At 43.3% G+C, this 11,178-nt stretch overlaps 1 protein-coding gene across 4 annotated transcripts in view; it reads left to right on the top strand.

Annotated features, from left to right (window-relative positions):
* The first annotated feature begins 6,377 nt into the window (after window positions 1-6,377).
* ZFX (zinc finger protein X-linked) overlaps window positions 6,378-11,178 on the top strand; it is a 60,940-nt gene continuing 56,139 nt past the window's right edge. Inside the window, exon 1 of one of the 4 annotated variants that reach the window (XM_060086888.1) lies at window positions 6,378-6,710. The gene's annotated coding sequence lies outside the window, so the exon portion shown is untranslated. Of the gene's footprint in view, window positions 6,711-6,850; window positions 7,084-11,178 lie in introns of those variants that run through there. The other 3 variants (XM_060086883.1, XM_060086885.1, XM_060086884.1) reach the window with 3 other exon arrangements.

Raw genomic sequence — 11,178 nt, 5'->3', positions numbered from 1 at the left:
CAATTCAAATTTGTTCCATATGAGGTTCTCTGAAGAAGAATTCTTATGTCCATAGTTGGTGAGAATATTTTTGCTTTAAACTTAAGCTTGAATGATCATTTCTTTTAGCATATTTATTTAATGTATTTTGGGGTGAAAAGTCATTATGTCATTAAAAAGGAGTCTGTTCAAAATGTGGAAGGTTTTTCAAGAGCTGCTTTAACAAATGTTGCTAGCTGCAAGGTCATTCTGTAAGATAGTTATGTTCTTGGCAAAAATTTAAAAGCATAAGCACATCAAGAGTTGGCGAAGGAAAAAAAAAGAGTTGGCGAAGGAATGGGGAACTGGGAATTCTCTTCTACTGGAGGGAATGTATATTAGTACAGTCATTTTGGAAAGTAATATTGAAAATGTACCATATCCAGCAATTTTACTTCTTTATACTCCAAGAGAAAGTCTTATAAATGTGGGCAAAGAGGCACTTACCAGGATGCACTAGTATTTTTTAAAGTTCTGTTGGTGTGTGGGCTTGGTTAAATTGCAGATTCCTCAGCCCTATACTGTATCTACTAAAAATCAGAATTTCTAGGAATTGAGGCCCAGGAATTTGCATCTTTAGCAAGGTGTTGTTCCCTTCCAAATTTGAAAAACATTGCTGTTTTCCTAATGTTGTTCTAATTTTATTGCTTAATTATGCTAACTGTCTTGAAAATAAGTGGTGTTATATGGTCCACAGAAAAGTGAGAAAGGAAGCAACTAATATCTGTAATGCTCACCTTACTCCAAAGATTCTTTGAAATTTGAAGATAATTTTTTCTTTGTATGTTTATTTGTGTTTGTTTTTTAAACTTGCTATGGAAAATTTCAAATATATATACAAAGAGAATAATGCATCAAGCCCCCATGTGCCCATCCCACAGCGTCAACAACTGTCTGCTCAAGGGCAATCTTCTTTCATTTATATCCCCCACCCCCTTAACCCTCAACCTCTTTCCCGCCCCCAGCCTCCCAGATTAGCTTGAAGGCCATCTCTCATAGTATCATTTTATCTGTAAATATTTTGATAATGTATCTCTAAAAGATAAGGGCTCAAAGATATAATCACACCATCTTTACACTTAAACCAGATTAACAATAATTTGTTTATATCAGCGTTTATCCAGTTAGTGTTGATAGCAATCCAGTCAGTGTTCACATTTCTCTGATTGTCTCATTTTTTTATACTTATTTGTTTGACTCAAGTTTAAAATAAAGTTCATATACTTCAATTGATTGATATATTTTTTATGTCTTTTCTCATCTGTTGGTTTTCCCTCCAAAGTTTTTTTCCTTATAATCTATTTGTTGAAGAAAGAAGATCCCATAGTGTTTCCCACCATCTAGATTTTGTTGATTACATTCCCTGTTGTTTCATTGATAAGTTTCTCTGTCCTTACATTTCCTGTAAATTGGCAAAGAGCTAGGGGGTTGATCAGGTTCAGATTTGATTTTTTTGGCCAGTACATTGTGTACTTCAATTATGAGGCATATGTCTAGTTGTCACTCTGGTTAGCAGCTATAGATGATTGTTGCTTAGATCCGTTGATTTATTAATGGTTGCAAAATGGTGATATTCTAATTCTATCAAGCCTTCTTCATGTATTAGTAGGAATACTTCTATTAAAAGAATATTCCTTTCATCAACTATTTGTTTAACCTGAGGTATAGTTCATACAGGATAAGTACTACTTGATCTTTCCCTTTACTAGTTTTCAAAATAATGGTTGGTCCTCTAGTATTCTCCAAAGGTGATCATTTTTTAGATATCAAGATATAATGTGGGGAGGTAGGGAGGTGGGGGGGGCAAAAAAAAAGATATAATGCACATGCTATAAAATTCACCCTTTTAAAGTATATGATTCACTAGTTTCTTGTATACTCACAAAGCCGTGCAACCATCACCACTAGTTGATCATTTTTATTTACTTATTTTTAAATTTTTATTATAGTTTTAAAATATTTATTTATTTAGGCTGCTTCAGGTCTTAGTTGTGGCACGTGGGATCTTTGTTGCCGCATGAAGGATCTTTAGTTGCAGCCTGAATGCGAGATCTAGTTCCCCAACCAGGGATCAAACCTGGGTCCCCTGCACTGGGAGCACAGAGTCTTAACCACTGCGCCACCAGGGAAGTCCCTAGTTGATCATTTTTAAAAGCCTCATTATAAACTCAGGAGCACACTTAATGTGTGTTTTTTTTTTTTTTTTTTTGCGGTACACGGGCCTCTCACTGTTGGGGCCTCTCCCGTTGTGGAGCACAGGCTCCGGACGCGCAGGCTCAGCGGCCATGGCTCACGGGCCCAGCCGCTCCGCGGCATGTGGGATCCTCCCGGACTGGGGCACGAACTCGTGTCCCCTGAATCGGCAGGCGGACTCTCAACAACTGCGCCACCAGGGAAGCCCACTTAATGTGTTTTGATCCATAGCAATTATTCTTTTAACATTCAAATTTTTTTCATCTTTAGCCAACTGGAGCCTCTTTAATCTGGCTCCTGAGACCTTCTGACACTTTTTCTTTTCTTTCTTTCTTTCTTTCTGTTATAAGGAGATATTCCTAGTTCATCTTGTACTTTTCTGCTCCAGCCCAGGAATCACAGGAACCCTGATTCCTTTAGTGGAAAATTGTATATAAAGTTCCCAATCTGGGTGCCTGGGGTGCTCATTATTACTTGTTATTCTAGACCTCATATTTTCACCTCTTTAGTGGAGCTAATTTGTTTGCTGTGTCCTGTGATTTATAATCCATGAAGTAGAATTTAGCTATTGGTGATTTTCAGGAATTAAACAACGTCTTATTCAACTGATGATTCCTGTGAAAAGTACTGTTCAAAAACCACCTAATTGTCAGTCATTGTTTATTTTAAAATTATTTCCCTTGGGGAGTGTGTGTGGTTGAAAGACTCAGAGTAAAAATTCTTACTTGGCATTAATTATAGTCAGCTGAATTCCAACAGGATGCAACTTGCTCATGTTAAGATAAGTATCAAGTACCAGATAAATGGTAAATTTTTATAGGGCATGCTTAGTTCAATAAAACTATGGTCTCTCTAGGGGAAAGTAAATATTTTTTTAACCTTTGGGATATAATGTAATGAATTACCACAACTTTATTCAAGAAGGTCTATATTTCTCATAAGCTAATAATTTATTGTTTCTTATTTGTATTTCCATCAGTTAGTGATGAGGAATGAAAAGCAACAACTTCTTTTATTCTTTTTTTAACAGCTTCTTTTCTGAATAATCTTTTTCTGGAAAAATGATTGAAAGGCCTTGTATTATTCCTGGCTCAAGGACCTATAAACATGTCAGGGATTTTTAGTTAAGTTATTAAAACACTGTCAAAACCTTGAGTAGTTGCTTTTAACTATCTAATATACATTAACAGCTCTGAAGGAACAAATAAATTTTAGCACATAACCAAAATCCCTTTGGCTGCTTTGAAACCATCTATTTTGTATTCACAGCATATGCCTTTGAAATGTTCTGCTCTCAATCTCCCTCAATAAAATTTCACTTTATTGTGTGTTTATTTAGGTGAGAAAATGAAAGCACTTAAGAATGTTTGTATTCAGCCATACACAGCCTCCTTATTCTGAGTTCCCCAAGGGCAAACACCACATCTTTTTACTCCCTGTGCTCAGAATTCTCTAGGTCCCTAATACTAAAAGAAGGAAGAAAAGTATCAATGCAAGAGAGGCTGCAGTAGGTCCTTTAAGTGCAAGGTGTCAGGGGCTTAATCACTTAGTGCTTGATTACCAAATGCTTTCAGTGATTTTAGGTGTCTTCAAGGTCCTACTGTGAATATTTTCGCAACCTATATTGTGTTTTATTACATCGAACAATTCCTGATCTCTGCTGTTCACACTTCCTTTGAGCCTTCACTTTTTCCACACGAGAATTTTATATTAAATGTAATTCCAGTAAAATGATTTTTATCATACACTGTTTTTTATAGCCTTCCGTAAATGGATTTGAAGTACAAATTATTTTCCGTTTTTTAAAAACGCAAAAAAAAGTATAGCTGACCTCATCTGTACAGTCATCTATAGAATAATATTTGTTGGACTCCAGTAATGGTTTATTTAATATAATTAATAGAACTAGGCCATCCCTTCCTTTTTTCCTATCAGAGTTAAGTCTCTTTATGGATGAAAAGTAATGGCAAAAGGCTCTTTAAAAGTATCGATACCTAAACTACTTCTGGTTTTGTAAATTCTGCAAACATCTTTTTTGTTTATGTTCCTTGACACTTTTTTCTTAAGTGCTAGTGGACTTAGAAGTATTTGATGGTAATTATGGAAGAACTAACAAGAATGCTGACATTAGGTTGTGTTCATGTTGCTTACAGTTACATGGTTGATGAGACCCCGTTCTTTACATGCCATAGCATTAAAAGGAGGCCCTTGGAAAGTACTTAAACGCTGGTTATCAATATTTTGAAATCACATTAGTGTAGGTATACAAGCTATTGCTCACTTATTTTTTACTTGAAGAAAATATTAGTTTTATTTACCTTTCTGTGAATAGTCTATATCACAGCCCAGTGGAATTTTCTATAAATGATGAAGACATGTCATTTATCATTTAATTGCTTGAAAAAAATCAAGGTTAAAGCGTTGAGAGGAAACTTACCATCAAGTACATTCTCAGAGATTACTTCTTTTTTACTACATTTAAAAATTTATTTATTTATGGCTGCATTGGGTCTTCGTTGCTGTGCGCGGGCTTCCTCTAGTTGCGGCGAGCGGGGGCTACTCTTCATTGCAGTGCGCGGGCTTCTCATTTGCAGTGGCTTCTCTTGTTGCGGAGCACGGGCTCTAGGCGCGAGGGCTTCAATAGTTGTGGCTCGCGGGCTTTAGAGCACAGGCTCAGTAGTGGTGGCGCACGGGCTTACTTGCTCCGAGGCATGTGGGATCTTCCTGGACCAGGGCTCAAACCCGTGTCCCCTGCATTGGCAGGAGGATTCTTAACCACTGGACCACAGGGAAGTCCCTCAGAGATTATTTCTTACTGTACCTTTGCTTTTCCTTTTTGAAAGCAATTTTATAATTGTAAGAGGTCTGAGGGAAAGGACAACTTGCATTCTGGGAGTTTTAAAAAGTTATGACAGGAAACTAAAATACAAGGCCTCTGTATTAGAAGAGATTTCACACCAATATGCTATTTGCCTTATAACTTTTGTTTTATTTACTGTTTAGAAGTATACTTATCGGACTTCCCTGGTGGTCCAGTGGTTAAGACTCCGAGCTTCCAATGCAGTGGGTGTGGGTCCCCTGTGGGTCCCCTGATGGGGGAACTAAGATCCCACATGCCGCGCAGTGCGGCTCAAAGAATTAAAAAAAAAAAAAAAGAAATATCTTTATCTAACATTTAGTGAATTGAACGAAGAAATAAAGCATATTAGATTCGGATTAATGTAAAGGCTACATCATTTAGCGTTTAACTAGTAAGTTTTAAACATAATTTAGGTTCCAAGTTCAGTATGGAAAGAGCATAAAAATTTCAGTAACGAAAATGCAAAATACACATTTTTGGGGTTGATAAATGTTTTATTTACTCAAATACATATTTTTCTTTCTCTCCTAAGTCTTTTTAAACTTTGAAAGACTTAAGTAGTTTGTAAAAAACACCCAAATCCCAATTCTGCTCCTCCCTCTGTATTTATCAAAGAATGTGAAAAATTCATTATTTATGAAACAATCACACAAGACATATTTCATAGACTCCCCTACTTTGAAACAAGGATATAGAGAAAATATATAGTAAAAATTCGTGTTCATTGCAATGTGCGAAACCAGTTTCAAAACGTAACCCTTATTTTTTCCGCCGTAAACTAATACAATCAATTAGGTTCTCTGATTGAACGCTTATTTAGAAAAAACATTAAACGGTTTGGTAGGTGCTCTAGGATAACCCTTCTCCCCCTCCTTTTGCCCACGCACCCATTTAGACTGGCAAGCCTATTTTCATTTTATTTCAAAGATTTTTTTTTTTTTTAAGCGAAGGCAGGGGACGGCGGGGGTTGCTAAATTTATCTTCTTCTCCAGCCACGGGGATGAAGAAAACACATTTACTGCGGGCGGGGGTCTGAGGGCCTGCAAACAACTCGAGCAGGCGCCTCGGCCAGGACCGGCGCGGAGAGGCGGTAGGTCTCCGGGGAGGGCCCGGGGGGCGGCCGCGGCCCACGGGAGATGGTGGGGGGCGGCCGGGCCGGGTGCGGGCCGCCTGCCTCTCCACGGGGTCGGCGGACCACGGCCCCGCGCGGGCTTTACGGCCGAGGCGGCGGCAGCGGCGCGTGTGTAGCGGCGGCGGCGGGCGGGAGCGCGGACGAGGTGGAAACAAGGGGGGCGCTGTCACGGAGACTCCGGCCGCCGGAGACCCCGCCGCAGCGAGGCCACTGGGCTCCCCGGTCGCAGGGCGTGAGCGCGCCGACCGGGGCACCAGGGAGACACACCGGGCGAAGGAGGGGGCCTATGTACCCTTCCGCATTTTCCTGGGTCTCTCTCCCGGGCGGTGACGTGACGTGCTGACGGCGGGCCCGTGCCGGGGAGCTGGGCCGCTTTTTGTCAGCTCCGAGCTCGGCCCCTCCTCCCTCCCTCCGCCCGCCCCACCAGCCGGAGCCCGGCCCAGTGCTCCAGAGAAAGGCCGGCCTGCAGCACCCGCCACCGTCGCCGACCGCCCGCACGCCCGTCCGGTGAGTTCCGGGCGCCGCCGCGGCCGCGGGGCCTAGCGCGCGCGCAGGGGCCTGGTCCCGGCCTGGTCGGCGGCCCGCGTGGCGCCCTTCCGCGCTAGGCCGGGCGGTGTGGCGCGCGGCGCCGAGCAGGCCCCAAGGAGGCCGCAGTTAGGCCCGGGGAGGAGCCCGGCTGCCCCGAGCGGCGGCGAAGCCGCGCTCCGCAAACGGGCGGAGGTTGGGGGAGGGTCGGCCGGTGGCCCGGGACGCGGCTGAAGGGCCCCGGGTCGGTGCCGCGGCCGGCCCGGGGCACTGCGCGGGGGCGAGGCCTGGCAAGGAGGCGAAGGCTGCAGGCGTGAGGTGAAGGCCGCAGGCCGGCCGGGCCGATTTTCGCTATGTAAATATCGGTGAGGGGGGGAGGGACGGGGGACAAGATGGCGGCGGCTCGGCGCCTGCTGCAGGGGACGATTGAGGGGGTTGCTGGGAGGGGGAGCCGCCATCTTGAAGGCGGTGTCTGAAGAGAAAATTCCGCTACAGCCCGTAAGGGGGGGTCGGAGAGCGGGTGGCGGCGGTGGCGGCGGCTCCGGTGACGGGTCCCGGAGGCCCGGCACGGCAGCGTGTGCGCGCGGAGGGGGCGTGCTCGCTCCCCACAGCGGCCATTGCCCTCGCCGCCATGAAGTGCGCTCGGGCTCTAGGCGCTCGGCGGCAGCGCCACCTTCCTGCCCTGCCTACCGCAGCCCCCGTGACTAGCTGCTGCTTCCGCTGCGTTTTAGCCGAGCTGCCGCTGGCGGCCTTCGTCGGCGCCCAGGCGCTGGAGCAATCTTGTTCCTCAGCGTCCCCGGCCCCGCGCCTTTCCCCCGCGCTTGTTACAGGTCACTTGAGGGTCCGCCCAGGCATGTGGACTCACCACGGCAAGTGGGACCCCAAGACATTTTATTTTTACCTCAGCGAAGTCACACGTGAATTAGAGTGCTTTAGATGCGGTTGTTTTCCAACAGTCACTGCCTTTTCGAGTAAAGAAAGAAATAAAGGAATAATTTTTTTTAAAAAAATTGATAGGAAAGAAGTTCTCACTCTTTCATGTAGTAAGGGGAAAAGTGCAAATTGCACAGCGCGGAAACGGAGAAATAAAAATTTTACGGAGTCGTTTGAATTTCATTAATTTGGAAACAACTTTCTAGAAAAGGTGCATTTAAGCTATTAGCGATCTGTTGGTAGTATTTACTATTTTTCAGGAGTAAGAAAAGGGCAGAAGGTTTTATTTTCTTATTGAAGGACAACGTAATGTGATGCAGTACTTATTGTTCCTGTACCTGGTATGGTATTCTATTTGATTTGAAAAATTCTAAGGTGGAATTCCACTCCTTAAAGTAGTTTTGATTGCATACTACACTACTGTGAGCTCGGTGCTAGGTGCTACGAAAGATTCAAAAGGTTCTTGTAATGCAGACGGTGGCTCCAAGAAGTTCGTTGTTCAGAGGCAGATGAGATGAGGTGAAATGCACTGAAGTGCTGCCGGGAAGGTACAGCCAATTATTGGGGTTTCAGAGGAAAACGAGGTTAGGTGACATTTCGAGAAGGTTACTGAAGGATGGGTACGACTTTGTTAGACTGAGATGGGGGTGGGGAAAGGGCATTTCAAGGGTGAAGCTTCTTCAGAAAACAGCAAGTATGTGTAATTTGGCTGGAGTAGACGGTGTAGGTAGGGGAGTGGTAGCTAAATAAGGTAGATGGAGCTTGCTTTCCAGGTGGAGGGGCTTATACTCAATGGAGGAGGCCAGGGAGCCCTCAAGTGATAAGAGAGATGACGCACCTGAGCCCGGCTTTATAGTCACTTAGCCCTTCCATTGGCCTAGGAAGTTTCAAAGTTGAGAGATAGTGTGACAACCAGTGTTTGTTTCACTGCAGGAATGATTATCAAGAATGTTCAGAAGTTCAGACAATTTTGCTACTTTTTCAACAATCCATATCTAGTAGGCAGCTACTTCTTTTTTCTGTCCTGATTTCTCGCTCCAAGTAACTTTTTGCTCAAGAGTTATTATAATCTCTGTAATAAACAAATGGGGAGGGGTTTGTAGCTCTTCATTTACCGTGGTTGAAAATTACAGGACCAGTGCTGTGGGTTACTTCACGAAAATGAGGAATGAACCTGTAAGTATCCCCATGGTAATTTTTGAACAAGTCAGTTTTGAAAAGTAGAAGAGCGATGATTAAAAAGACAGCAGCCGTCAGGTTGGTCCTTTTGGAATCCCTGTTCTTCCGTCTGGTAAGAGGAACCACCTTTTTGAGTAAGAGGGTAATAACTAAGGCTGTTTACTAAGCTAAGTCTTCTCATGTTTTGATTAATATTTGAGCTCTTCTCGCTGCACATTTCGGAATGTGTTTCCTAGAATTTTATGATACGTAAATTTATAGGTAGCATAAGTATTCACCAGAAAGTTGTTTCAGTTTTTCTATTTTTCCTAAACTGCAACAGGTCAGAGCAGTGATTGCTCCATGAGGGGAAGGGAAGGAACTGAATATTCTCATGTTTATCTTAAAGGGCTATGGTTTAGAAAAGTTTGAGACACAGTGCGTTCTAGGAGGCTGACTAGAAGCAAGTTGCTAAAGCAGTCTGTGGTCGTTGAGATGGTAAAGGTAAACGTAAACTTGAAAGAACCAGTTGCTTTATATCTTGACAGCTGGGAAAGACATAGAATTCTAAAAGAGAATTGTATTGCTGCACACGCAGTGCAGCAGCAGTACGTGTTCCAGTACAGCAAGGGTGGATGACTAAGATTAAGAGTTGGATTTCAGGGCCTCCCTGGTGGCGCAAGTGGTTGAGAGTCCGCCTGCCGATGCAGGGGATACGGGTTCGTGCCCCGGTCTGGGAGGATCCCATATGCCGCAGAGCGGCTGGGCCCGTGAGCCATGGCCGCTGGGCCTGCGCATCCGGAGCCTGTGCTCCGCAACGGGAGAGGCCACAGCAGTGAGAGGCCCGCATACCGCAAAAAGAAAAAAATAAATTAATTAATTAAAAAAAAAAAAAAAAAAGAGTTGGACTTCAGTCGTATAGTTAAGAAGACAGGAGTGTATGGTTTGGAAGGATTTCTGTTGGAAACAGTTAAAGTGCTTTTTGCCTGAAAGGGTGGTCTGGAAAACTGGTGGAACAACAACTGTCTTGGATAAATGAGGTGTTGGTTTTTAACTTGTGTATCTTTCAGATAGATGCAAGTTTCCTTTTTTAAAAACATGCTCACAATGCATTGAAGAAAAATTTTTTTCCACATTGCTTTTTGTAAATGCTTCCTCTCTCAACCTACCTGGACTTGTATCGCCACTTATGACCTTGTTTGTACTATTTGTGTTTATGCACACTGGCAATTCCAGACTTTTTCTGTTTTACTCTTAAACTCCTCAACCTGTCCTTGAAACCCCTCAGCCTCAGCAAAGATTACCTAATCTTTTACTTAAGCCAGAAAGATAGACAGCCATCTGATCTAAGCAATTGAATTTCCTTCCTTCCACTTCATATTCTTCCTTTGTCTCTCCCTAGGCTGTCCTCCTGTTCTTCACTTGTGGGAAGAATTGGCTTCCTTCAGGCCCAGATGCTCTGCCTGTGGGATCCACTGGTCCCAAAGGATGGAGCTCTGTCAGTGTGATTCTGCCACTTGCATCATTGCCCTCTAACTCTGCTGATGCCTTTTCCTCTCCTTATAAACATTCCTAGGTTTGCTCATCTTACAAAAACCTCAGCTGTCTTCTCTCTCCTTTCACCAGCGTTTTCATTTCTTTTCATTCCACTTTTCCTAGATCCGCTGTTTCCCAAACTGGGAAACTTCTACAGCATGTCAGCAGGTGTGTTATTTAAAAGTGTTCTTTGTTTCAGAAACTCTGTACTTTCTCTGCCTTCTGTTATGGGATTTTCCTCAAGGTCAGTTGTCTATCCTGTTCTCTTAATCTTCTTGCGTGGTTTTTGTGCCCTTTACCATGCCCATCCTCTCTAGTTTCTCTAGCATTGCCTACTGACCACCTCCTTTCAGGTGTCTTACTGTCTCAACATGGCTGAAACCAAATTTATCTGGAACGTAGTAGATGCCCAGTACTATTTATTGGGAAAAAAACTTTTTTTTAAAACGCAGAGCCCCTAAAACAACTCCTGCTTCTAGCTTTCTTTCTGTTTATGGCACCATCATTTTTCCAGGCTCATTCTTCTGTCTCATATAGCAATGTAGGTATGTTTTAAATTAGCGTTTAACCTTTTATATTTTAGCTGTGTATTTGTATTTTTGTTATCTTTTCTAAACTCTGGATGTAGAGACAGGTTCTCATTTATCCTTGTCCCAGAGCATTACCTGGTACATGGTAATGACAGTTATCTAAAAGCAATTCTCTCAATCTTGGGGTGCAGAGAATTTTGTGTAGTTGAATCGTTTTCAACTATTCAAGCATCTGTCTAGTCACTGTATCCTTTGAGCAAGGGGTGTGCGTAGGAAGGCATATGCCACATAAG

Source organism: Mesoplodon densirostris, chromosome X (genome assembly GCF_025265405.1).
Source record: "Mesoplodon densirostris isolate mMesDen1 chromosome X, mMesDen1 primary haplotype, whole genome shotgun sequence".
In the NCBI taxonomy this organism is placed as follows: domain Eukaryota; kingdom Metazoa; phylum Chordata; class Mammalia; order Artiodactyla; family Ziphiidae; genus Mesoplodon; species Mesoplodon densirostris.
Note: the sequence above shows the minus strand (reverse complement) of the source record. Positions and strands in the feature narration are given on the sequence as shown.